We start from the raw sequence: 24,390 nt of genomic DNA on the forward strand, positions 1-24,390 counted from the left end.
ATACAACTGGTATTATTTGGGAAGCAGAGCTGTCTCCCTTTCTCATACACATATTCTCCCTCCCTTTTTACACCTCGACCTTCCAAACCAGTATGCATGTGCGTGCGCGCACACACACACACACACACACACACACGCGCACACACACATGCACACTCTCTTCTCCTCCCCTCCCCATTCACCCAAGGATAAATTCCCTAGTTTACGGGCTGTTTGTCATTCATTAGCTTGTCTTTTCCTCTCCTTAACTACTGTTAAGCACTTGATGATAAACTGTTTGCCATTTCAGTAGTAATAATAATAATGGCATTTGTTAAGCACTTACTATATGCAAAGCACTGTTCTAAGCACTGGGGAAGATACAAGGTGATCAGGTTGTCCCACATGGGGCTCACAGTCTTAATCCCCATTTTACAGATGAGGTAACTGAGGCACAGAGAAGTTAAGTGACTTGCCCAAAGTCAGTGCAGAATAAAGGAATTCCTATATGTTGGGATTATCAAATATTTATTATGGTTTTGTGCATTAATGATTTTATTCTGTTGGACCCCTAGATTTGTCTTACATCTACAACTACTGTGTGGGCATTCCTCCTGAACTCTACTCCCTTTCCTCAGATTCATTGCCCCTCTGCTTTCTCTCACTAGATTCCTCCTGCAATTCCCCACTATCACTTAATTTCCCCATGTCATGTAAATGTAATGAAGATGAAAGTCAGAGCAGCCCCAAATTCCCCTAATCCAGAAGAAAGTATGTAATATGCTACCCTGTTTTCTGTATTCCCTGCAGAGATATGAGACACGTTTTCATTTCAGTAATTGTACAGGATGTGGTTGGAAAGTATTTGGAATGTGATGCATTGTTCTTCAGGCAGTGATGATTGACTAGGCATAGACACTATATACTTCAAGTCACTGGTTTCAGAAGTATAAAGAAAGAAAAGAAATTGAGATGCCATTCTTCTTTTCACAAGGAGACAGAGCAGCTGGTGCCAGGATTAACTTTTGTCAAAAAAAGAAATAAAGTAAAATGAACCTGAAATGGCTTGACATTGGGGTACTGACTGCCTACTAATCCCCGTTTTTAGCATCTTGTCCATGTGCAAATCGCTGCTCTCTGATCTCTTCTGTATAAGCATTCAGCATCCATATGCTCACAGCACACAGGGCCAATTCTTCTTCACCTTTCATTTGGATGACAGACGGCAGAAAGTCAAAGGCCATGAGAATACTGCTGTACCATTCAGATGATTAGTCTTATTAGTAAAAAATGGAACTGGATATACTGTTCTCAGAAGCTTGTAGCAATCTCATTTATTTTCACACTGCTCAGCGTATCAAGGGGGTGGCAAGCTATAAGTCCCAGAAAACAGACAGCTTAACCATGGCAGGAAGTGTGACAGACTGAACCCTCTTTTTCCTCTCCTCCTCCCCATCCCCCCATGCTACCTCCTTGTCCTCCACACAGCACCTGCATATATATGTACAGATTTATTACTCTATTTACTTTACTTGTACATATTTACTATTCTATTTATTTTGTTAATGATGTGCATATATAGCTTTAATTCTATTCTGATGATTTTGACACCTGTCTACATGTTTTGTTTTGTTGTCTGTCTCCCCCTTCTATACTGTGAGCCCATTGTTGGGTAGGGACCATCTCTATATGTTGCCAACTTGTACTTCCCAAGCGCTTAGTACAGTGCTCTGCACACAGTAAGCACTCAATACAATTGAATGAATGAATGATTAATCTGGTTTCCAGATGAAAATCAGCAACAGAATCAGGAATCCCAACTGAGTCATTTAATTCTATTACATTGCATTTGTACAGGTAGTAGTACAAATAGTAATCTAATGGTAGTGAATGAGGTGCTGGGAGTGAATATATAGGTGGGTATAAGGCATAGTCTCTGTACCTGGGGAAGCTCACAGTCTAAGTGTATGAGTGGGGGGGAAAAAGGGACTGGAGACAGACACATTAGGAATGATGAAACAATAATACCTAAAACATGTATACAAAATAAAAACAAAATCAGTATAGTGCTATGGTTAGAGGAGAAAAATTAGAGGCTCATCATAGCTTTGAGTCTGATACACCCATAACCACAGCAGCCACTAGTCTTCCTGGGGTTTTGTGGAGGCCTCATGCTGTGGGTGTATTTTAGTTTCTTTCTGGCATGGCAGAAGGCAGGATGTGATGGAGTTTCCTCGATGGTATAGAGGAGGGTTGGTGCTTAGGGCGGTAGCATGGTTGGCTTCCTGGAGGCATCTGTGTGACCTTGGGCAAAGTCACTTAACTTCTCTGAGCCTCAGTTACCTCATCTGTAAAATGGGGATTAAGACTGTGAGCCCCATGTGGGACAACTTGATCACCTTGTATCCCCCCCAGCGCTTAGAACAGTGCTCTGCACATAGTAAGTGCTTAACAAATGGCATTATTATTATTATTATTATCAATCAATGGTATTTAATAAGCACTTACTATCTGCAGAGCATTGTACTAAGCTCTTGGGAGTGCACAATACAGCATAATTAGCCAACACATTCCCTGTCCATAACAATCTTACAGTCTAGAGCTGCGGCTGTTATGCCTGGCCAGGCAGACACAGAACATTCTGGAAGAAAGGACCGTGGGTGGTGGGAGGGAACGTGGAGGAGTCAGGTCAGAAGTTTTTACAAAATTTCCAACCGGGGATGATCTATGTCATTGAAAGAACATTTGTCTAGCATAGTGACTTAGTTCTGGTTCACTGAAACCAATCGGTGGTATTTGTGTGTCTTCTCAGTAGGATGCACACTGTATTATGCACCTGAGAGAACAACAGAAACAAGACACATGATCTCTGCCTCCAAGGAACTCATGGTCTAAAGAGAGAGGCAGACATACAAAAACTATTTGCAAATAGTATTTCTTTTATAGTACTTGTTAAACACTAACGTGTCAAGCACTATTCTAAGCACTGGGGAAGATAGAAGTTAATCAGATCGGGCAGAATCCCTGACCCCTTGTGGGCTCACAGTCTAAGTAGGAGGGAGTAGGATTTAATCCCCATTTTACAGAGAGGCACAGAAAAGTTTAGTGACTTGCCCAAGATCACACAGCAGACAAGTGGCAGAGTAAGGATTAGAACTCAGGTCCTGTGACTACGAGGCCAATATTCTTTCCACTAGGCCACACTGCTTCTCAGTGTATGATGGATGATATAACACAAAGTAATTCAAGTATGTGGGGAGGAAGTAGCAATATAAAACTGAACATTAAAATGAAAATACACAAAATATTCATACATGTTAATATATTATCTGTTTTTCCCTAGACTGTTGTGGGCGGGGAATGTATCTATATTGTTGTTGTACTCTCCCAAATACTTAGTACAGTGCTCTGCATACAATAAGTGCTCATTATATATGCTAGATATATTCATAGACATCTATACAAAAGTACCAAGTACATAATAATTAATTACAATACAATAAAATAATAAAATACAAAGTGCATAAATTCTGAGAGATTGTTGAATATCATGAATTATTCAAGGAAATCTTCCTGAAAGAGGTGGGATTTTAAGAGGGTTTGAAGGTGAGGAGAGATGTAGGTTGGAGGAAGGAAGAGGGTTGGGATCTCAGGACAGGAGAAAAATGTGGGCAAAAGAATGGAGGAAGGGGAGGCAGAATAATCATGTTGAAACAAATCCAGGTGGAGAGATACATTCACTTTGAGAACCTCTTGACCAGATCCTACTTTGATCCACAGGAGCCATATCCAGATGGAAGGAGTAAAGAGACATGGAAAGTACTAATTGCACAGACATTAATTGGAGAAGTCAATGTGGTACCTCCGTCCCTTCTTATGACATTATTGGGCTTGGAAATAGTAGTAGCACCAGGGACTGCTTCCTGTAGTTACAATGATTGATTTGTTTTGAGGGAAAGCAGCTGAGAAAGAAGTGGAAGAATGAAGCAGACACCTTAAGTTTCATCCAAAGTCACATGTGGGATGTGCTCAATTTTCTCCAGGTGGCCACTATCTGGTCACTGGCTCTTGGGATGGATTCAGTGAAGTGTGGATTTCACAACTTGGAAAAATCTGGAAAGATTTGAAGTATTGGGCATAAGATAATTTAATGATGATGGAGAATGCTGTGATCTGAATATGCTTCAGCAGAAATATTGAAAAGTTAGCAACCTGAGCCCCAGATGGAAAGATTAAGAAAAATGCAGAATACTGTTGAAGTGGATTTTCAACTCTGGTGAAGAGGCTTTCAAACTTAGGTTGAGGAACAGCCATATATATCCTTGTCTTCATAAAGTACCTCTGGAGCAGGCTAACTTCTAAACCCTTGTGTGTCCCTTTGAATTTCTTTCTTCATGAATCACCTATGAATTATCTAATTCCTTGAAAATTGATGCAAAAAAATCCTCAAATTGGGGTGGTGGAATTCATCTATTTCAGGATCTTGCAATAATGATTTAGATTGTCAAAGTTTGATGAGGTCCTCTTTGGAAAATGATTCCAGTGAATGAGGTAAAATTCATTCATTCATTTGGGAGTAAGTATGGAGTGACTTACCTGTAGTGGTTGGGCTTTGGCATAGAGTAGCAACATGGCTTAGTGGAAAGATTGCAGGCTTGTGAGTCAGAGGTCATGGTTTTTAATCTCAGCTCTGCCACGTATCAGCTGTGTGACTTTGGGCAAGTCACTTAACTTTTCTGTGTCTATTACCTCACCTGTAAAATGAGCCCCACTTGGAACAACCTGATTAGCTTGTAGCCACCCCAGCACTTAGAACAGTGCTTGGCACATAGTAAGCACTTAACAAATGCCATCATCATCGTCATCATAGAGTAAAACATCAAATAGTATAGGGCATATCCCCAGGTGGTTTTATTTATTTTATATTTTCATTCATTCAGTCATTAAGTGCTTACTGTGAGCAGAGCACTGTACTAAGCACTTGGGAAACTACGATACAATAAAGTGAAAATCCCTGCCCACAACGAGCTCAGAGTCTAGGAGAGGGGAGGCAAACATCAATACAAATCAACAGACATCAATCAATACAAATAAAATTACAGATATATATGTAAGTGATGTGAGGCTTGGAAAGGTGGGGAAGACCAAAGGGAGCAAGTCAGGGTGATGCAGAAGGGATTGGGAGATGAGGAAAAGTGGGGCTTAGTCTGGGAAGGCCTCTTGGAGGATATGTGCCTTATGTATACCGCAGCTATCTCTTACCCGAGATAGCTTCTTTATCTTCTCCCTCTCACAAAGACTTAGTGGAAAAGGGAGAGGAGTTGGCTTTCTTTGCTTTCTTCTCTCTATCCAATGCCCCTTTCAAACCGGCCTGCCTTCCCCACACCCCACCATCCCTCTCCCTTCCTTTGAAGACTATATCGTCTGCCTTTACCATCCATTCCAATTACTTGCTGCTTTCACCTACTGACCCCTTCTTTCTCCCTTCATATCTGGCCATTCATACTCTTCACCTTCCAAATCCTCTTAAAATCACATTTCCTCCAAGAGGCTTTCCCTAAGACCTCATTTCTACTGCATCACTTAACACTTTGATCTGAAGCACTTGATATTTTCCCCACACTCAGTCCCACAGTACTTATGGACATATCCCTATACTCTCCCATTTCCTGATCTGTAACATTTTAATGTCATCTCCCCTGGAGACTGTAAGCTCCTTGTTGATCACATCTACCAACTCTATTGTACTAAACTTTACTAAGTGTTTGATACACTGTTTTGTACACAGTAAGTGCTCAATTAAATACCTTTGATCGATTGAAACAAGAATGAAGTACAGTTAGGTGATCTTGGGATGAATGTGAGCCCCACATGGGATAGGGAATGTATCTAACATGATTATCTTGTATCTATCCTCACACTCAGTACAATACCTGGCATACATTGTGTCTAAAAATAGCATAAAAAAGATGATGAGCTAGAGAGCAAAGGGTGAAGAGCTGTTAAGATGGAGAGAGGTTTTGGAGAACTTGTGGGCAGGAATCATGTCTACCGTATTGTGCACTCTCAAGCATTTAATACAGTGTTTTGCACATAGTAAGCACTTAATAAATATCGTTGGTTGGTTGAATTGTGAGGAATCTTTCCTTAAGAGAAATGGGATGCCATTAGGGGCTTTTGAAGAGTAGGGAGATAGGTTCTGAGTGATGCTTCAAAAAGATGATCCATAATGCAAAGTGTAGTATAGTTTGGAGGGGGGAAATTATTTGAGAGCAGGGATTGTCTACCAACTCTAACATACTCTCCCAAGCACTATTGATTGACAAATGCTTTCTAACCTCTGTGGAGTGCTTAGGTTAGGACAATGGAATGTTATCCTTCCTATATCTTCAGTGACTTACCTTAGACCCTGCTGACACAGGTACAGACAGATATCTGAGGCAATTATCCAGACTCCTTAGTCCTAAAACTGGCAAGTGAAAGGAAAAGTAGGCTTTTTGAATGGATTGGCTGTCAACATGGATCAAATTCACTAGCTTATCTCTGAACACTACTCTACACTTTGTCAACACAGTCCATTTGTTTCATTTTTTAACATTTTACCTCATGAAAAGCCCAATAATGGAGCCAGGGAAGATACTGAGTTTTAAGCCATTAGGTAGCACCACACTGCCTGGGTTTAAATAGCCTAAGAAAAGTGGATAACTGAAAATGGAACAATGGTCTGTTTGATTTGTTTCATGTAGACTCCTCAAATCGATTATTCAATACAAGCCCTCCAAAGCGTTTTGGGAGTTGAATTATACAGTCGAGCTGTTCAAATGGAACAGATGGAACTTGAACACTGACCCTCCTCCATTTCATTTGGTCTTTGTAAGAACCAGTCTTTGTCACTACTGGACAAAATAGCTTATGAAGGAAGTCCAAGTGAGCAATTCCTGTGCCAAATAACTTTCTGAAAGACAATCCAAAGAATAACAATCAACACTTTCAAAATAAAGGAAGGAATGATGGAATTGGTGGTACTTCTGCAAGTGCCAAGGCTGAAAATAATGTCCAAAGGAGTCAATGTTAGTACTTTAATTGGCCATTTTTCAGAGTGGCAGGTGTCTGGGCCAGCATTCAAGAGATTCCTATCTCTACATCCTTCCCCTGAATGGCTGGTCGTTGTCCAGCTTTTGTTCATAAACAACATAATTCAATGCCTAATGGCTGACTTTGCATTTTATTCAGATAGATGCACTGGACTGAGCTAACATTTTGTTTGAGATTTGAAAAAAATGTATTTGGATTACATTCTGTTTCTGTGATTCATGCATGCATCTATTCATTTATTTTCATAACAATACCACATCTACCAGCCTCATTAGCTATAATAGACCTCTCAGCTCATTGTAGATTATATAGTTCCAAAGTATTACAAAGTAGTTCATGTCACTATAATTTAAACACGACGTCGTTATTGTAGCTATTTTATAAACTTTTTTTTACTGTTTTCAGAGTGTGGCATTGAGGAGTGGAAGATAATATTCCAATTGGCTTCTGAGTTAAAAAGAATCTGTGTAATTGCATATTTTGAATCCGAAACCTGATCTCTTCAATACTTAGAATACCTACCTCCTACAACTTGCTGTAATGACAATGCAGCAATGATAATGATAGATTTTATACTCTGAGATCTGAATAGAGTCCAATAGTCAGCAGCAGAAACAAAACCACCCAGATCTCTTAGCAGTGCATCATCAATCCCCTCTGTCAGTATTCCACATTTTCAGAATAGGCTGAAGGTGAGTCCTATACTAAGATTCGGGAATATCTCTGAAAAAGCCCACAAATGAAATGTGATTAAAACTGGATAAATTGAGCCATTATCAGTTGAGATGGGAAGCACCTTGACTTTACTAACAGTAATAATACTTCTTGAAAGTAGCCTGGTGTAGTTGATGGAGCATGGAACTGGGACTCGGAGACCCTGGGTTCTGATCCCACCTCTACTATGTTCCTGCTATGTGACCTTGATCAAGTCATTTTAACTTCTTGTCTCAGTTTCTTCATCTGGAAAATGTGAAATATATGTTCTCCAGGCCCAGTTTCTAAACTCTGAATCCTTATCAGATAGCAGCAAGTCTGTCAATCCAGGTAACATATACTTTTTTCATTATGATTTAGTTTCCAATATTGAGTTTTAACCTTTATTCACAATAGTTCTGAACTCCTTTGGGACATTCAGGTGAGTACTCTTGGGTCCCCATCAACCATCCCTCTCACTGATCCTCCTGCCTTTCCTTCCCATTTAGGACAATTTTCTCTAGTCCCTGTCCCACCATAGCTCCCATTACTGACACCTCAGCTCTCACTACTGTCTCTATGGATCACCCCTATCTACTTTTACCTTTTCCCTCACTCCTCTTCTTCCAACAAGGCTCAAGCTGTCATGGCTCTTTTACCGTTTCCCTCCAAGCCCCCCTTGCTGGCCCTAATCATTTGATGGGACTGTTCTCTGGTTATTTATAATGGACTATTGAAGAGAGTCTTAGAAGAAATATTGGTATCAAGTTCTTAAGAGCATATTAGTGCATAAATTAGAGATTGCCCTTTCAACTAGCATAAGACTTGAATTGGGACCAAGAATTAAGAGTCACACTCCTAAGAACAAGCATAAAATATTTATAGAGATGAAAAGCTGAATTTCTTACCTGATTTTTTTTTTGTGTGAGAAACCATACAGAATCCCAAAGTAAGGATTCAGAATGCAGAACAATTAAAGTGTTTAAACATGATTAATAGAGATATTTGCTAAACCTAAACTATTGAGGATGTGTCATTCTCAGGATAACACATCAACTTCTTAATCACCTGAAAGGACTAACATGGCAAACTCTTAAAGGTGAATGGTTTCCATTGCTGTTGAAAGACCCACTTATTCAAGCTTATAGCCCTCAGCATATTTTGACATACATGGGTCCATAAAGCTTCAGGGTGAATTTGAAAAACAAAATAAGTGCTATCATTCCGGCTTCCATCTAGGCCTTCACTTCACAAAGATGACCACATTTTGGGGTATTTTTCACTTTTAATGATCATCCCGTTATTACAGGATTGGTGTTAATGTCTTAAAGCACAGCCAATCAGTGAAAAACCTTATTTGTTCATTCATTCATTCAATCGTATTTATTGAGCACTTACTGTTTGTACAGTTAGTACAAACTGTACTAAGCACTTGGGAAGTACAAGTCAGCAACATATAGAGACAGTCCCTACCCAACAACGGGCTTGTTATATCTGACATCAAGCTAGAGATCAGTGGGCTTTTCTTTTTGATTGTACTCTAGTCAACTCTGGTCTGATTTTTGTGAATAGATTATCAACCCAGTTGAAGAGGAATTTACAGCTTATGTTCTCAGTCACAAATTTTTAATCATAAATTCATAAGGAACCACTGAAATCCATTTTGTTGAGGTCATTCAAATAGCTGTTTTGCTGGTAGAGTGCATCTTCTAGCTCAGGAGACTGACTAATGGCAGCTTCGCAGTTATTAAGGATTCAGAGTTTAGAAAGTGGACCTTGGTCGTCATCATTTTGGAATGGAGAACCTATTCTCAAGTTTCATGGATAAACTGAGTAGTTATTCTAAGGTTTCAGTTATGATGGCATTTATTAAGCACTTACTATGTGCAAAGCACTGTTCCAAGCACTGGGGAGGTTACAAGGTGATCAGGTTGTCCCACAGGGGGCTCACAGTCTTAATCCCCATTTTACTGATGAGGTAAATGAGGAACAGAGAAGTTAAGTGACCTGCCCAAAGTCACACAGCTGACAATTGGTGGAGCCAGGATTTGAACCCATGACCTCTGACTCCAAAGCCCGGGATCTTTCCACTGAGCCATGCTGCTTCTCAGTACCATCTTCACTATCTTTGAGAAATTTATTGGACCAGTGCCAGAGAATGCCATATGAAGTAATTATGGTTGGTAAAACTAGACTACGTAGACTGTGAGCCCCATGTAGGACAGGGACTGTGTCCAACCTGATTATCTTGTACCCACCCCAGCATTTGATGCAACATAAGGAACATAAGACGTGCTTAACAACAAGTTCCATAAAGACAAAACAGCAATAATGACAAGAACAGCAACAAAAAACCACATTTACCTTACCTCTTCAGGGTCTTCTATCCTCTTCTGTTTGGAGCTAACCTCTGGTGCTAACCTTCTCACTGTGCCTCGATCTCGCCTATCTCTCTGATGGCCCCTGGCCCACATCCTACCTCTGGCCTGGAATGTCCTCCCTCCTTAAATCCGCCAGACAAAAACTCTCCCCTGCTTCAAAGCTTTATTGAAGGCACATCTCTTCCAAGAGGCCTTCCCAGTCTAAGCCCCACTTTTCCTCCTCTTCTATCCTTTGCTCTTCCCTCTCTACCCACTCCACAACACTTATGTATATATTTGTAACTTTATTTATATTGCTGTTTGTTTATTTACATTGATGTCTGTTTCCCCCATCTAGACTGTTAGCTTGTTGTGGGCAGGGATTTTGTCTCTATTGCTGCATTGTACTTTCCCAAGTGATTAGTACAGTGCTCTGCACATAGTAAGAGCCCAATAAATATGGTTGAATGAATGAGCTGTCACTTTGGAGCTCCCATACCATGGTCCTTGCACCATTGTTATGATCAGCTGCTCTCAGCTGTCTATGTTACTGCTCCTCCCAGGTAGTGAAGCAGCATGGCCTGGTGGAAAGAGTGTGGATCTGGAATCACAGGATCTGGGTTCTAATCTCATTTTTTGCCAATTGCTTGCTGTGTGACCTTGGGCAAATTTTTTAACTTCTTTGTCCCTCAATTTCCTTAATTTGTAAAATGGGGATTAAATACCTGTTCTCCCTCCTACTTAGACTGTGAGCTCCATGTGGGACTGGGACTGTATCCAACCTGATTAACTTGTATCCACCCCAGCACTTGGAACAGTGAGAAGCAGCATGGTCTAGTGGAAAGATCAAGAACCTGTGAGTCAGAGGATCTGGGTTCTAATCCATGTCTGCCACTTGTCCACTGGATGACCTCAGGCAAGTCACTTAACTCAGTTACCTCAACTATAAAATGGGGATTAAGACCAAGTCTTATGTGGGACATGGACTGTGTCCAACTGTGTTTTTTTGCAGTGCTTGTAACTTATTAAGCACTTAACAAATACAGTTAGAAAATGAACAAAAATACAGTGCTAGACCCATAAGAAGCATTTAACAAAAATCATAAAGATAATAATAGGGGAACTTTGGCCCACGGGAAGGTGGCTCAGGATCTTAGTTCAAGGATCATGTAAGCTTGGTATGGGCAGGGAACATGTCTGCTAATTCTGTTGTATTGTACTCTGGCAAGCACCTACCACAGTGCTCTGCATATAGTAAGTGCTCAAATATAATTAATTGATAATGACACACACCTGGAAATGGTGATGGTGACATGCCTGTGAGTTCAGTTCCCATTATTTTCTTGGCACAAAATCCTCTCCTTTCAGACCTCTCTACAGACAGGCAAAATTGTCACAGGCATTACCATTCCTGTCCTGTTATCTTTTCCTTCACATAGCAGTTCAGGCCAACTTATTTCTAGCATATCAAGAAATAAGCCAGAAGGAGATAAATTCCCCTCAACTAAAAGCTTAGATACTGGTGTCTAAGGTGCTCAGAGACTCTTTTTCTTTCACAGTTAGCAAATAGTGGTGGGTGGTTTCAGCTTGGGCTTAAATAGTTGGTTCAATAAGAAAATGTTGGTTTCTTTGCTACGTGCCATGGCACAGGTCTTGATTAACATTACTCTGGTTAGAATTCATTCATTCAATCATATTTATTGAGCACTTACTGTGTGCAGAGCACTGCACTAAGTGCTTGGAAAGTACAATTTGGCAACAGATAGAGACAATCCCTACCCAACCACGGGCTCACAGTCTAGAAGGGGGAGACAGACAACAAAACAAGTAGAATGGTCACTGATCCCAGATAAAATGTTTCAGATTGTTCCATTATTATTATTGGATTGCCATCTATTAGCTCTGAAGCCTTGTCCCCTCCCATGCTCTCCCTCCTCTCCCTCCTCCTGGCCTCCTGGAACTTTGGAGTGAACCTTTGCTCCTGCTCCCTCATCTTCAGCTCATTGCCCACAGGCCCTGAAAACTTGCAGTGAGCCCCTTCGTGACTCTGAAGCTGGAAACCTTGGTATTATCTTTGATTTTTCTCCCAATCATTCAATACCTATACTGACTGTCATCAAATCCTAGCACCTTTCCCTCCTCAACATCTCCAGGATACCACCCTTCCTATCCATCTATATAGTTACCATATTGGTCCAGACACTTGTAATATACTAGCTTCACTTTGGCAGTAATTCCCTCACTGGTATTCTTACATCTAGTTTCTCCCCTCTCCAATCTCTACTTACCCTTGATGCCCTGATTATTTTTCTAAAACATCATTCTGCACATCTTCCCACTCTTCAGAAACCTCAAGTGATTACCCATTCCTCACCACATCAAGCAGAAACTCTTGAGCACTGGCTTCAGGTACTCAATCAGATCTCTTTTCTCCCTGCCTATCAAATTTCCCATCCCCTTACATAACTCTCACTTTTTGTTTCTCTTAAGCAAAACTGCTCCTTGTGCCTTGTTCACATCTGTCCCATGTTGACCTCTTGCTCAACCTCTCCCCCATGCCTGGAACTTTTTTCCCCTCTAAATCCAAATTAATAAATCCAAATAAATAATAATAATAATAATAATAATAATAAATACAACCTAAATCCTTCTAAATATAAATTGTTGCCAATTTGTACTTCCCAAGCACTTAGTACAGTGCACACAGTAAGCACTCAATAAATACGATTGATGATGATGATGATCCAACAGACCATAGTTCTCCCTATCAAATCCTTTATAAAGTCACAAAGTCCTCCAGAGATCGTCTCTGTTAAATTTCTAATCGCCTCAAACCATATATCACCTTAACATCCTCTTCTTCACTTCCTTGTCACCTAGTCACTTAGGAATTTTTGAGCTTCTGTTTATATATCTACCTAAGCAATTACTCAAGTATATATTCTTTACTTCTTCCCCCATCTGTAATTCATTTTAGTTTGTCTATAAGCTTCTTGAGGGCAAGGATTTTACCTGATAATTCTGTTATTCTCTCCCAAGTGCTTAGTATGGTAGTCTACTGTTACTAGAACTACTACTACTGATTTGTTTCTCCATTGAACCTTTAAGGATTTCCTCTGTTACCCTCCCTATCCCTTATGTTCTGCCTTCTCAATCTCATTCCTAGAGGACCATAACTTAGAAAGAATTGCCGTCTTTCAGGTTCTCCTTGAACAGGACCACTTTGTACACTTCCTTTTTATCCTTTTAATTTTCTTTGGATGGGATGAAGCCTGCATCAAATCTCAATTCATCTCATTCAGAGGGAGAAGAATAGGTGGGAATAATACCAGCTGAAGAGAAGAGAGATCATTAATCCCTTTTGAAATACTGTCACTGATGGAGAAAATGAAGAAGGGACATAAAGCCATCATAACTGTCTCTCAGGATAGGAGGGAGGGGGAAAGGGAGAAATGGAAACTCTGAGAACTGAGAAATAATTTATATGTGTCTTGTAGAGTTCTTGACAACTCAACAATTAATTTCATTACCTGAGTTTCTTAGAAAAATATGAATCTATCCATAGGCAATTTCTTGAAATTATATGAATGTAAAGGAAAAGTACAAATTTAATATGTAAGCTAGAAATCCAAATTATTATTTCTATAATGAGCCCAATTCTTCCAGTGCCTAAAATTACTTCCTGGTAATAGGGAGCACTTTGATCTGAGCATTATCTTTTCCAGAGCAATAATAAACCCTTTAGCAAATCACTGCATACAATGTGTATTCATTGCTGTAAATTATTAAACTTTCCTTTAGTGTTCACTCCTCCTAAAGTACCTATTTTGTTAACAAAGTACTATTTTTGGCCCTGGGATAAGTGGGACATAAGCTTGTGACAGTCTTCTGTTTTACACCTTGGTTTTACCATTTGTGAAACAGGAGTGATAATTCTTATTCTCTAACCTCATTCCTTTGTAGGTGAAGCATTTTGAAGGCTATAAGTGGAGTTTAAAATTCTTTAAAAATTCTTGGTTAGGTTGTATTCTTCTTCGGGCACATGTAGATTGTGAACCCTCAGGAAGTGAAATGGAAGGTAGAATAATTATCTGCAGAATTTGGGTAGGGTAGATAAAATCAGTAGCAGTAAATTTTATCCAGATTAACTATTAGGCTGCAGATTACGTCTATGAAATCTATTGTATTGTACTCACCAACGTGCGCAATGCACTTGTGTGTATTGTGCTCAGCACAAAGAAAGCACTCAATAAACCATATTGAGGTAATTGCTTGAGCATTCCAATTCATTTACCTGCATGGATGCAATTTATGATGATGCTTCAAATGATACTTATCCTCTCCTCTGGTGAGTTGATATATATAGTTACGAAAACTGATCTCTGTGCTCTGGATGGGCTCTCTTAATTCAACCACCATTAGAAACAAAGAAAAAATTAATCCCTACAAACCCATTTGTGGGGACCCCTGGTAAATTTATACTGGAATTTATATAGTTGCCATATGCCAGTTAGGGAGTAAGACTAATTTACTCTGGAAAGTGACTCAAGAATGAAAGCATTCTGTACTGAGTAGCCAAGTAGAATATAGGGAAGAAAATGTTCAGGTTGAAATAATATAGTTCTGTTAGAAATGCTGGCTTCATGTAGAACTCTTAGCTCATTTTCCCTTTTACTTCATCTCCCTTCTCAATTTTATCTTAAATTCAATATTGACAACCTTATAACTATCACCTATAATGTGAGCTGGTTTAGCAAATATTCAAACTTATAGGAATAGGTAATATTTATGTTTATATGTTGCCAAATTAGGAACATTAAAAATTCCTCCCTCAACAGTCATTTGACCCTAGCAATTGGCTAATTGAACATAGAAAAGTTTAGAGATGGAGCCATCCACTTACTAACGACCATGGGTCATGCAGCTCAAGTTAATAACCAAACCTAATTGAGCACATGAATCAAGAGAGAATCATAATTTGTCTAGAGAATATGTGTTCCTTTAATAAATGGGAATAATGAAAACTAACAGAAGACAAATGGTACCCTAAAACTTTTCTTCAAAAGGGTGTTTTTGCCTTGAGAGAGAGCAAGAAATACATGGAGAAACTTGAAAATTCCCAGTTGAGTATATAATTTCTTCCACCTGAGTTTTTCTGGGTGCAGTTAGACATAATAAATAAAACTCAACCTGCTGGATATGTTCAAAAGCCTCAAGAGGAAAATGAAAGCTGTAATTTGCACTTTTTCAGAGTTGGAGAGATGACTACTGTGTGTGTGTGTGTGTGTGTGTGTGTGTGTGTGTGTGTGTGTGTGTGTGTGTGTATAAAAATTACATGGCTAAGGAAAATGACAAAATAAGATAAAAAACAACATTCCTTTGGCTTTGGAGAGATTTGAAAAAAAAATGAAGTTCTTTAGTTTGTCCTCTGATTCTGTCAGGGAAAAAAGGAGTGCAATATTGTTGGAAAGGAAGCTTTGCTGTAGGGCAAACAGGCTCATCCAAGTTGACAACATTATTAAAGGAATCTGTGCTGAATAGTTTTGAAGTATGCTTTACTGTGTACTGCCAAAGCACTCTTTTAGGCTCCATCTGTCTTTCACATGGGCCCTATTCTATCAAAATTCTCCAAGTGACCTTGAGTCAATTGCTCCAACTCTCTGGATCCAAGTTTCCCATTTCTAACAAAGATATTAGCATCCTGGGTTGAGAAGTGGGAAAGATGAGTAGATGAGTACTTTGAATTAACAAATATGCCTTATTGAGATTTATGGAAATGCTAATCTGAAACTCAGTTGTTTTATTCTAGGCCAGATTATTTCTGGGAGGGATACTGCAGTGTTTCAGCAACACATGCTATAGCAGTTTAGGACAGCAGTGAGGAATCTTTTCTGTGACAGAAACTATAAAGGGAATTCAGGGGTTCAGTGAGTCAGGATTATAACCAAAGCATAGTGATGTGAGGCTAGACTAGGCTGGGAGGTGGTGTAGAGGATGGGAAAATAGGAAGGAAACTGTCAAATTTTTCAGCAAAAATGAGAGCAACTAAACTGAAAATGACATGCTTCAGAATATCAAAATGCACCCCTCAATGTCTTCATAGAGAGATATATAACAAAACCCCCCAGTACAGCACTCATATGAAATCTAGTTATCTTATTAATTAGTACTAAATAAATATGAAATATGTTGTATTGTAATAATAATGGCATTTATTAAGCACTTACTATGTGCAAAGCACTGTTCTAAGTGCTGGGGAGGTTACAAGGTGATCAGGTTGTCCCACGTGGGACTCATAGTCTTAAACCCCATTTTACAGATGAGGTAACTGAGACACAGAGAAGTTAAGTGACTTGCCCAAAGTCACACAGCTGACAATTGGCGGAGCTGGGGTTTGAACCCCTGACCTCTGCCTCCAAAGCCCGTGCTCTTTTCCACTGAGCCACACTGCTTCTCATTGTACTCTCCCAAGCGCTTAGTACACTGCTCTGCACACAGTAAGCACTCAATAAATATGATTGAACAATTGAATGTCTGTCTCCCCTTCTAGACTGTAACACATTTTCTGCAGGGAATGTCTAATTCTGTTGTATTGTACTCTCTCAAGTGCCTAGTAGAGTGCTCTGCACATAGTAAGTGCTCAATAAATACCATTCATTGATTAACTATACCCTGGTGTACCCAGATTCTTCAATCATGAAGTAAAAATTTTGTCCATGATGCTGAAGGAGCAAACTGCCTATGAAGAACCCCTATAGAAGTCCACAGTGGAAGACAGACTATCACTCCTTTCCTGATTTCCCAAAGGTGACATTTACTACTAAATTTGAAATTGAAGTTTTATAATCTTGCTGTGTTGGGCAAGAATTAGTTTTTGCCTCCGCAACTGGAAATAATTGAAGAAGAGACATTTGGTATCTTGGGAATTCAAATCCACAAGCTAATCTGGTGTCAGGTTGACTTATATTTATCACTTAAGGATAAAGTTCAAGTACCTTAATACCATTAAAACTATAACTATCCTTTAGAATATCCTTACATGTTGCTATTGAAATGTTAGCCAAATGAGCTGAGAGGAAATAAAATTAGCTGCTTGTGGAAGCTGGCTGGGCTTATTACCTGTGAAAATTTTAAATTCCCCAATTTTGGTCCTTCAATTTTACACCAACTTCTAAATACAGTAGTTTATTTTGTTGTCCTTTAGATCTTGGGAAGGCAGAAGTTTTTGAATGTGGATCATGTGAAAGGATTAAGGTTCTTCAGGATCAAAAGATGAAGACTGAGAAGGAACATGTTTGGAGTTTCCAAATCATGAAGGGATCTCAATATTCATCAAACTGAACGTCAGTGGGGGAGGGGGAGCATCTTTTAAATTTTGAAAGTAGTAGATTCAAATCAGAAGGAAAATCTTTGTCACACAGTAAGATTTGGAAGTTCTTATCATAAAGTGTTATGACTGACAGAAAATACTAGGTAAAAAAAGTGTTTGGGTAAATTCAAAGAAGAGAGGTCCATGGTGGTGATTCAAAGGAAAGTTTAAAGAGCTCTAAAAATGGGTGTATAAAAAGCTCAAAATGGGTTAAATATATATTTCAATGTTAGAGGCAAAAGCTCTGATGTTATGGGAATGGAAATTGAGTGTAACCTCCACCCAATTTCTCCAAGCAGCCTCTAATAATCCTGTGGGAGACCAAATATTGAACTAGGTGAACAATTAGTTTGATCCAATATGGCACTGCGTATGTTTTTATGACAAATTGTATCAAAACCTCTCTGTTTGAGAGTTAAGATTAACGATCTCATAATTACTTTTCATTATTGGTCTTGAATTCATTTTATTTTCTATAAGAAACCCATTACTATATTGTCAAGATCTATTTGTTTCAGCAATTATCCTTATTAGGTTAATATGGAACACAGTTTTGATCAGTTGCCACTAATGTGATATGAATAATATGCAAATGTTGTTAAGGAGCATGGACTTCATTTCAAAGAAATGTGGTAGCTTAACAAGCTATAAAAACCAACTTTTTTTTTTTTTCCTTTTTTTATGGTGCATGTTACTATGTGCCAGGCACTATACTATATGCTGGGTAGATACAAGCTAATTAGATTGGTAAATCCATGTCCCACATGGGGCTCATATTTTTAATCTCCATTTTACAGGTGAGGTTAACTGAGGCAGAGAGAAGTTACATGACTTGCCCAAGGTCACACAGCAGAAAGGTGGTGCTGCTTGGAGAAGGAGCGTGGCTCAGTGGCAAGAGCAGGGGCTTTGGAGTCAGAGGTCATGGGTTCAAATCCCGGCTCAGAGGTCATGGGTTCAAATCCCGGCTCTGCCAATTATCAGCTGTGTGACTTTGGGCAAGTCGCTTCACTTCTCTGGGCCTCAATTCGCTCATCTGTAAAATGGGATGAAGACTGTGAGCCCCCCCGTGGGACAATCTGACCACCTTATAACCTCCCCAGTGCTTAGAACAGTGCTTTGCACATAGTAAGCGCTTAATAAATGCCATTATTATTATTATTATTATTATTATTATTGCTAAAGGTGGTGAAGCTGTAATTAGAGCCCAGATCCTTCTGACTTCCAGGTCCATGCTCTACCAGATGACACTGCTTCTAAACCTTTCTTATTCCACAAGTAAAATGTCTTGGTCTCCTAGCCTTAGATTTTCATAGATCTGGGATTATATAAAAAGGGTATTTGTATAATGAATAGCCCAAAATTTACTACACTTTTAGGAAAAAATGACTTCCAGCAAACAATCCAGGAACTGTACTTGTGAATCCCCAAATACCATAATCAATGAGTAGTGTTTATTGAACTCTTCCTCTATATAGAGCCCTGTACTAAGAAATTGATGGATCAATCAATTGTATTTATTGAGCCCTTACTGTGTGTCGATCACTGTATTAGGTCCTTGGGAGAGTACTTAGTTTAACAGAGTTGTTAGGCATGTTTCCCAAAACAATTTCCCAGGAGTAAGAGTTTTCTTACTCACGCAAAGTGAGAATCAGCTCAACCTATGCATGCTCAACAGTCTACTTTTCTGTCTCCTATGCCTCTGGGTCTGGAAGATTTAGTTGTTCTGTGCTTTTACTTCATTATTAAAATTAACACCTGATGGTCTGAGCTCCCCAAAGTCAACCCTCCCCCCTCTACCTCCCCCAGCTCTCAACCCTCTCCGCTACTTTCCCATCTTTCCCAGCAGTATCGTCAGATGAGATATCCTCCCTCCTCTCAAGTTCCACCCCATCCACCTGTGCTGCGGACCCCATTCCCCCTCATCTTATGAAAACTCTCGCCCCTTCCTTCCTCCCCTCCTTAACTTCCATCGTCAACTGCTCACTCTCTACTGATTCCTTCCCCTCTGCCTTCAAACATTCCCACATCTCCCCCATCCTAAAAATCCCTCTCTTGACCCCACTGCCCCTTCTAGTTATCGCCCTATCTCCCTCCTACCCTTCCTTTCCAAACTCCTAGAATGAGTCATCTGCACTCGCTGCCTCAAATTTCTCAACTCCAACTCTCTCCTAGACTCCCTCCAATCTGGCTTCCGTTCCCTGCACTCCACTCTCAAAGGTCATGAATGACCACCTTCTTGCCAAGTTCAATGGCTCCTACTCTATCCTAATCCTCCCTGACCTCTCAGCTGCCTTCAACACTGTGGACCATCCCCTTCTCCTCAACACACTATGCAAACTTGGCTTCACAGACTCCATCCTCTCCTGGTTCTCCTCTTATCTCTCTGGCTGTTCATTCTCCATCTCCTTTGCAGTCTTCTCCTCCCCCTCCCATCCCCTTACTGTAGGGGTTCCTCAAAGGTTAGTTTTTGGTCCCCTTCTGTTCTCCACCTATACTCACTCCCTTGGTGAACTCATTGACTCCCATGTTTTCAACTATCATCTCTACGCTGATGACACCCAAATCTACATCTCCATCCCCGTTCTCTCTGTTTCCCTCCCTCCAGGCTTGTATTTCCTCCTGATTTCAGGATATCTCCATCTGGTCATCTGCCCACCATCTAAAACTCAACATGTCTACGACTGAGCTCCTTATCTTCCCTCCCAAAACCTGTCCTCTTCCTGACTTTCCTGTCACTGTAGACAGCACTACCATCCTTCCTGTTTCACAAGCCCGCAACCTTGGTGTCATTCTTGACTCCACTCTCTCATTCACCCCACACATCCAATCCATCACCAAAACCTGCCAGTCTCACCTCCACAACATCGCCAAGATCCGCCTTTTCCTCTCCATCCAAACTGCTACCTTGCTGGTTCAATCTCTTGTCCTATCCCGACTGGATTACTGCATCAGCCTCCTCTCTGATCTCTCATGCTCCTGTCTCTTCCCGCTTCAGTTTGTACTTCTCTATGCTGCCCGGATTATCTTTGTGCAGAAATGCTTGGGGCATGTCATTCCCCTCCTCAAAAATCTCCAGTGGTTGCCTATCAACCTTTGAATCAAGCAAAAACTCCTCACTCTCGGCTTCAAAGCTCTCCATCACCTTGCCCCTTCCTACCTCACCTCCCTTCTCTCCTTATACATCCCAGCCTGCACACTCTGCTCCTCTGCCACTAATCTCCTCACCATGCCTCGTTCTCGCCTGTCCTGCAGTCGACCCCTGGCTGACATCCTACCTCTGGCCTGGAATGCCCGCCCTCCACACATCCACCGAACTAGCTCTCTTACTCCCTTAGATGCCCTACTGAGAGCTGACCTCCTCCAGGAGGCCTTCCCAGACTGAGCCCCCCCTTTTTTCCTCCCCTCCTCCTATTCCCCTCCTCATTGCTCCCCTCCATCCTTCTACCCTACCCCCTTCCCCTCCCCACAGCACTTGTGTATTTTTGTACATATTTATTATTCTATTTATTTTATTAATGGTGTGTATTTAGCTATAATTCTATTTATTCTGATGGTATTGACACCTGTCTACTTGTTTTGCTTTGTTGTCTGTCTCCCTCATCTAGACTGTGAGCCCATTGTTGGGTAGGGACCATCTCTACATATTGCCGATTTGTACTTACCGAGTGCTTAGTACAGTGCTCTGTGCACAGTAAGCGCTCAAATATGAATGAGTGAATGAATTTTAGGGGAAAAATAAACACCACAGGCATACTGTGTGTTGATATCAGTACTCTTCAGCCTTTTTAAACTGCTTGCTTCTTTGACAGAAACTGAACATAAGGAATAACATTATTTTGTCCATGGAGATGATCATTCATTCATTCAATCAAATTTATTGAGCACTTACTGTGTGCAGAGCACTGTACTAAGCTCTTGGAAAGTACAAGTTGGCAACATATAGAGACGGTCCCTACCCAACAGTGGGCTCACAGTCTAGAAGGGGGAGACAGACAACAAAACAAAACATATGAATAAAATAAAATAAATAGAATAAATATGTGCAAATAAAATAGAGTACCAAATACATACAAACATATATACATATATATAGGTGCTGTGGGGAGGGGAAGGAGGTAAGGCGGGGGATGGGGAGAGGAAGGAAGGGGCTCAGTTTGGGAAGGCCTCCTGGAGGAGGTGAGCTCTCAGTAGGGCTTTGAAGGGAGGAAGAGAGCTAGCTTGGTGGATGGGCAGAGGGAGGGCATTCCAGGCCAGGGGGATGACGTGGTCTGGGGGTCGACGGTGGGACAGGCGAGAACAAGGCACAGTGAGGAGATTAGCGGCAGTGGAGCGGAGGGTGCGGGCTGGGCTGTAGAAGGAGAGAAGGGAGGTGAGGTGGGAGGGAGCGAGGTGATGGAGAGCCTTGAAGCCAAGGGTGAGGAGTTTTTGCCTGATGTATAGGTTGATTGGTAGCCACTGGAGATTTTTGAGGAGGGGAGTAACGTGCCCAGAGCGTTTCTGCACAAAGACGATCCGGGCAGCGGGACTAGTCATCATTCAACAGCAGGACATAAGGATAATTTTCTCTTATTTGGCTGTCTCTTTCTTTTTTGCAAACTAGCACAGTGTTTTTCAGGCACCATCTTTAAGCTTTTAAAAATTGAGTGGAGGAAAATTAAATGAGGCCTTATTGAGTGCTTACTGTGTGCAGAGAGCACTGTACTTACCCGTTGCATGACACTTCTCTGTGTTTTGGTTTCCTTACCTGCAAAATGGGGAATCAATACCTGTTCTCCCTCCTGTATAGACTGTGAGTCTTATGTGGGACCTGATTATCGTGTATTTACCTCAGTGGTTAGAACAGTGCTTGGCACACAGTGAGCACTCAACAACTACCAAATCATTATTACAATTATTAACAGTGATCGACTGAGCCTGTTGTTGGGTAGGGATTGTCTCTGTTGCTGAATTGTACTTTCCAAGCACTTAGTACAGTGTTCTGCATACAATAAGTGCTCAATAAATATGATTGAATATTATTTGTTAATATTATCATTATTATATTGACTGTCAGTGCAAGCTGGCTTCCTTGCTCCTGAGGACTTCAGACGATCTACATTTGAGCAGTTGCAGCCATTTGTTAACACCTACTATCCAAGAAGAAATATTGGACAGATGAGCATTTCAAGATTAACTTTCCTTTGTCATTTGTTTTACTGTGGTAAGTCTAGTTTTATTTGGGATCAATCTTCCCTTTCTGTGGTTAGAGCTAGCAAACTTAAAACAGATGGTCCAGTGCTTTTGATTTACTTTGGTACTTTTTATGGTATTTATTAACAACTTAGTGAGTTGATACAAGTAAATTAGGTTGGGCACAGTCCCCATCCCTCTTGGGGCTCACAGTATCAATCCCCATTTTACAAATGAGGGAACTGAGGCACAGAGAAGCTAATTGATTTGCCCAATGTCACACAGCAGAGAAGTGGCAGATCTAGGAAGAACCCAGGTCCTTCTGATTCCCTGGCCCATGCTCTATCCACTAGTCCATGTTGCTTCTCTATTTTAAGCACAAGCTTGATTATAATATTCTACTTCTTTCTATCTTCCACATTTTCCTCAGAGTGGATTATTCTGATGGGGATGATTAGGTCATTTTTCAATGAAAACAATTAAACCTGGGAAATGAGGATAGAATTTTACTCTTCTAGGGCTGTTATTACCAGCTGAATGCCTATCAAAATATGCTGCTGTAGGAAAAAAAAAGTTTGGGACACATACTAATGCTGAAACTCTCTGACCTTCTTCTTCTAGATGCCAAGTATGTGGACTATTTAGTAAAAGAAATGGAAATGTTAGAAAGCTAGGTTTAAAGTATTCTTATTAGTCCAATGGAGGTTCTCTGGTGATTTATGAAAACCAAAGCTAACTGCATCATCATTTATGTCACTTTACCTGATAATTGCCCACCTTTTTTGACTTTTCTATGGCAGAGGGGTACCATTGAAGTGCTATTTCTCCCTTCAGGAAGTAGAAAGGAGTAAATTCTTTCTCCTAGGCTCCCCTCCCTTCCAGAATTCTCCATTTAGACTGGATGGCTGTTATAGAAATGTGCTTACAAAGAGGCAGAACTGCTATTTTTCTACTACTGGAGGAACTGATCTAGCTGGCATGAATTGCGTGGGTCATGGCATTCCCAGGCGAGAAGACGATGAACCATCAGCATTGCACCTGAGAGAATAATTGACCCCAGCCAATAGGAGTATGTATAAGGATGCCCTGAGCATCTCAGTTCTCGGACGTTTGGCTAAGATCAAGTGTAGTACCTGTTCTTATCAGTTTAATAACTGATACGTCTTTGATGTGATTTTCCCCCCTTATAGACTGTGAGCCCGTTGTTGTGTAGGGATTGTCTCTATATGTTGCCAATTTGTACTTCCCAAGCGCTTACTACAGTGCTCTGCACACAGTAAGCGCTCAATAAATATGATCAAGCAAGTGAATGAATGAACTCCCTGCAACCTTAAGAGCAAGCTAATATTTCAGATGCGGGGTCGGGATGAGAGGGATAGTGACTCAATCTTTATCCCTTTGTAATATACGCAGACATTTAAAAATGACTTTTAAATGACTAAGCATCTGGAGACCTGGATTCCATAGTTGACTCTGCAGCTGAGGCTCTGAATAACACTGAGAAAAATCACTTGTCCTTGCTGAACCTTAGTCCCTTTACTCTCAAATGGCAGCAGTAATATGAATTCTGCCCTGCCTTGGAGGGATGCTGTTAAAATTAATTAGTCCAGGTCAATAAATTGCTTTGAGCTTCCTGCGGAACTATTAATACTTGAGCATATGAAGAGACTGAGGCAGAGAGTTTGAGTGACTTGTCAGGGGTCGAGAAATCCATCAGCGTCAAAG

The 24,390-nt window shown here is 40.5% G+C and overlaps 1 non-coding gene across 1 annotated transcript; it reads left to right on the forward strand.

Annotated features, from left to right (window-relative positions):
• Positions 1 to 23,759: 23,759 nt before the first annotated feature.
• Positions 23,760 to 23,958, forward strand: LOC119944337. Its single transcript, XR_005455826.1, has one exon. It is a non-coding gene; the product is annotated as a U2 spliceosomal RNA (small nuclear RNA).
• The last annotated feature ends 432 nt before the right edge of the window (positions 23,959 to 24,390 follow it).

Source organism: Tachyglossus aculeatus, chromosome 22, assembly GCF_015852505.1.
Source record: "Tachyglossus aculeatus isolate mTacAcu1 chromosome 22, mTacAcu1.pri, whole genome shotgun sequence".
Classification (NCBI taxonomy): domain Eukaryota; kingdom Metazoa; phylum Chordata; class Mammalia; order Monotremata; family Tachyglossidae; genus Tachyglossus; species Tachyglossus aculeatus.